Below are 5,054 nucleotides of genomic sequence, written 5' to 3'. Positions count from 1 at the left end.
AAGATTATCAGGGCGATGAGGGACATCTAGTGGTGACAAAAATAAATCCCAAGTGCTCCGTGCAACTATGTGGGGGCTGCAGTTTGTACCCACAGTCTGGTAACTGAGGGGCTGGTTGATGTGTGTATGTATGAGCCAATAGAATTCACAGAGAATATTTGGTGGTCCCTTTGCCAGACCCACAAAGAACTCATTCTCCCTTCTGAAAATATATAAAATACTGTTTAGGGGTTTGGCTTTATAGTTTAATACTTTTACTAAAAATACAATAGGCCATGAAGCTTAATGCACCCACTGAAACCAACAGAGGCTCCATATGAACATTAGTAATAAGTTACTGTCTGTGTGTATATGATATGGGGGTGTCTATATATTATACAGTTACTGTGTGTATATGATATGGGGGTGTCTATATATTATACAGTTACTGTGTGTGTGTATATGATATGGGGGTGTCTATATATTATACAGTTACTGTCTGTGTGTATATGATATGGGGGTGTCTATATATTATACAGTTACTGTCTGTGTGTATATGATATGGGGGTGTCTATATATTATACAGTTACTGTCTGTGTGTATATGATATGGGGGTGTCTATATATTATACAGTTACTGTCTGTGTGTATATGATATGGGGGTGTCTATATATTATACAGTTACTGTCTGTGTGTATATGATATGGGGGTGTCTATATATTATACAGTTACTGTCTGTGTGTATATGATATGGGGGTGACACTGTGTCTATATATTATACAGTTACTGTCTGTGTGTATATGATATGGGGGTGTCTATATATTATACAGTTACTGTCTGTGTGTATATGATATGGGGGTGTCTATATATTATACAGTTACTGTCTGTGTGTATATGATATGGGGGTGACCCTCTGTTAATCAGATGCCGCCAGGTCTTATTAAGAGAGGTGCCAAACTAAGGGTTCTAGAAGAGCAAAGGGGAACGACGGTAAAGCAAAGTTTTTGGGCAAAAGGTCGCATTACAAGGCGTAGACAAAAAGCGTAGTCAATCAGGTTGGGTCGAGGCAGGCAGACTACAAGTGGAGGCAGGGGTCAAAACAGGTAATCAGATCACAGAGTTCAGAAGCTTTAAACAGCACAGAGGCACCAGGAACTCACAATGAGGAAACCTATAACGGGCAATGATCTACAGCCTGAATGCACCTTTTAAATCATTTGAATTTCGCGCCATTGCGAGCTGACGTAAACACGCCAGAGTCAATACAAATTCGCATACAAATTGCGAAAAAACACGCGCGCCCTAAGAGTATGGCCGTGTGGATGAACTGATTGTTACTGAAAGATTCCAACATGGAAAACAAGTGAAGGTTTATTTGACTCCAATGTTTCGGTTCCACACAGGTACCTCTCCCTGACGAAGGCTCCTGTGTATAATCGAAACGTTGAATTCAAATAAACCTTCACTTGTTTGACTTAGTTGGCGTGTTGCAATTGTCCTTTTTTTATTTATTTTTATGGACTGGCACCCAGGCTTTTGAGCCCTGCTTATGGATGTGCGTTCCTTTTGCTCTGTTTTTATATATATATATATTAGGGATACAACGAATCCAGGATTCGACATTTTTCAGCAGGATTCGGATTCGGCCGAATCCTTCTGCCCCGCCGAACCGAATCTGAATCTTAATTTGAATATGCAAATTATGGACGGGGAGGGAAATCATGTGACTTTTTGTCACAAAACAAGGAAGTAAAAAATGTTTTCCCCTTCCCACCCCTAATTTACATATGCAAATTAGGATTCAGATTCGGTTCGGTATTCGGCCGAATCTTTCGAGAAGGATTCGGGGGTTCGGCCGAATCCAGAATAGTGGATTCGGTGCATCCCTAATATATATATATATTAAAAGCTTCTGAGAATCATTTTTTGGCCATCAGCAGATGAGCGGATCAGCAGGGTGCAGCAGACGAGGCCTCTATCTCTCTCTAGACCTCCCAGAAGGAAGGCAGGGGATTCTTATCCAAGGGGGGCTCATTCTGTAGCAAATTAAAGCTAATTAGAGCCTGGGTTAGAGCCGCCCTATCAGGGGAAGGCAGTGGGACACCCAGACAGCTGTTATTTACCTTGACAGACCTCAGGCAAAGTAGTAACCTCCCTAATTATAACTCAGACAGGACAATGAGACTCAAATTGGCCATTCTTCCCTTAAAACAAAGGCCATATTAATTCTGTTTACTCACACATGGAAAATAAGCGGGTGGGTTTTTGTTTGCTTTGCACTGGCCGGGGCTATTGTGCTATTTCTCAGGCAGTTCTGTAGGAAGAGAAAAGCCCCCTCTGCACCGACCCTTCTCCCCTCCACAGACTCCCCGGTGTTCCTTTCAACCAGGAGGAATTTCTGCTGCAATTGCAACTCCTGCCTGTGCCCTAACTGTCCATCTGGGCTAAAGGGAATTGTTTCAACTGACATTTGTGTGAGGGGGACATGGAAGTGTATTTATTCTCTATGCAACAGTTAGACCACTTAACTTTCTTATTCCAGGGAAATTTGTTTGGGAATGTTTTTCAGAATCTTTCATCTTCCTACAGATCCTGAGGAGTTAATTTATCGGACAGGAAGGGGAATTGTGCAGCGAAGCCCAGTCCAGATGAGTTGTGCCCAGAACATTCCTGTCTATGAATGGGAGCTGCCATATTGATTCCCTTAGACAGTACAGTATGAGGGTATAGCTTATTGTGTGCCCAGAACATTCCTTCTCTGTATATTTGTATTTATACATATGGGAGGAGGAGGTGCCATATTGGTTCCCTTAGACCAGTGGTCCCCAACCAGTAGCTCGCGAGCAACATGTTGCTCTCCAACCCCTTGGATGTTGCTCTCAGGGTCCTAAAAGCAGGTGCTTATTTTTGAATTTCAAGCTTGAAAGCAAGTTTTAATTGCATAAAAACTAAGTATAGTGCCAAGTAGAGCCCCTTGTTGGCTGCCTGTCAACATAGGGGCTACCAAATAGCCAATCACAGCCCTTATTTGGCACCCCAAGGGACTTTTTCATGTTTGTGTTGCTCCCCAACTCTTTTTACATTTGAATGTGGCTCGCAGGTAAAAAAGGTTGGGGACCACTGCCTTAGACAGTACAGTATGAGGGTATAGCTTATTGTGTGCCCAGAACATTCCTTCTCTGTATATTTGTATTTATACATATGGAAGAAGGAGGTGCCATATTGATTCCCTTAGACAGTACAGTATGAGGGTATAGCTTATTGTGTGCCCAGAACATTCCTTCTCTGTATATTTGTATTTATACATATGGAAGGAGGAGGTGCCATATTGATTCCCTTAGACAGTACAGTATGAGGGTATAGCTTATTGTGTGCCCAGAACATTCCTTCTCTGTATATTTGTATTTATACATATGGGAGGAGGGGGTGCCATATTGATTCCCTTAGACAGTACAGTATGAGGGTATAGCTTATTGTGTGCCCAGAACATTCCTTCTCTGTATATTTGTATTTATACATATGGGAGGAGGAGGTGCCATATTGATTCCCTTAGACCAGGGATCCCCAACCAGTAGCTCGTGAGCAACATGTTGCTCTCCAACCCTTGGATGTTGCTCCCAGTGGCCCCAAATCAGGTGATTATTTTTGAATTCTAGGCTTGGAAGCAAGTTTTGTTTGTATAAAAACCAGGAGTATTGCTAAACAGAATCTCCTGTAGGCTGTAAATCCACACAGGGGCTGCCAAATGGCCAATCACAGCCCTTATTTGGCACATCAAGAACATTTTTCATGCTTGCGTTGCTCCCCAACTCCTTTTACTTCTGAATGTTGCTCACCAGTTAAAAAGGTTGGGGATCCCTGCCTTAGACAGTACAGTATGAGGGTATATCTTATTGTGTGCCCAGAACATTCCTTCTCTGTATATTTGTATTTATACATATGGAAGAAGGAGGTGCCATATTGATTCCCTTAGACAGTACAGTATGAAGGTATAGCTTATTGTGTGCCCAGAACATTCCTTCTTTGTATATTTGTATTTATACATATGGGAGGAGGAGGTGCCATATTGATTCCCTTAGACAGTACAGTATGAGGGTATATCTTATTGTGTGCCCAGAACATTCCTTCTCTGTATATTTGTATTTATACATATGGGAGGAGGAGGTGCCACATTGATTCCCTTAGACAGTACAGTATGAGGGTATAGCTTATTGTGTGCCCAGAACATTCCTTCTCTGTATATTTGTATTTATACATATGGGAGGAGGAGGTGCCATATTGATTCCCTTAGACAGTACAGTATGAGGGTATAACTTATTGTGTGCCCAGAACATTCCTTCTCTGTATATTTGTATTTATACATATGGGAGGAGGAGGTGCCATATTGATTCCCTTAGACAGTACAGTATGAGGGTATAGCTAATTGATCACACAGAATACATATCCTGTAGGCTAAATAACTTGCATTATCTGATTAAATCCCAAGGGCTGTTATATTATTATGGATTTAAAGAGAGAGCCCTCAGGCAATGTGTGACTAACAACTGAGATATTTAAATACCTTTATAACAGGTATAGATGTTGGAATAAAAAAAACAATGTATGTTTCATGTTGAATAAGGAAATGACTTGTGATATACAGATTTCTCTGTGTGAGTGACAGGTCCCCTTTAACCTGCCTCTATGTATTTGGAGTGTGGGAGGAGAGAAGAATAACTGGAGGAGAACTTCCAAACTGCTCGCAGGGTTCTGGCTGACAGATAGCTGAACTAACTGCCAATTCCTGATTCAAGATGATCTGTGTTCGCCCTCTAGTGGCAAAGTGGTAAACTGTCTCCTTTTGCCTCTGGATTCTGGAGCCGGGAGATTCATCTATAGGCAAACTGGAACTCCCAGAATCATGCAAAGGGGATGGTTTGTGTAACTTAGTGCTCTTTAGAGCTTTATAAGGAGAATATATTACATTGACTTTATTTCTACATCTTAAAATAGAAGTTCAATCACCCATAGAACTAAAACTGTCTGATTGGGAGGGGGGTGCTATAAATAACTTATTATTACTTTTAAAACATCTTG

Source organism: Xenopus laevis, chromosome 7L (genome assembly GCF_017654675.1).
Source record: "Xenopus laevis strain J_2021 chromosome 7L, Xenopus_laevis_v10.1, whole genome shotgun sequence".
In the NCBI taxonomy this organism is placed as follows: Eukaryota; Metazoa; Chordata; class Amphibia; order Anura; family Pipidae; genus Xenopus; species Xenopus laevis.
Note: the sequence above shows the minus strand (reverse complement) of the source record.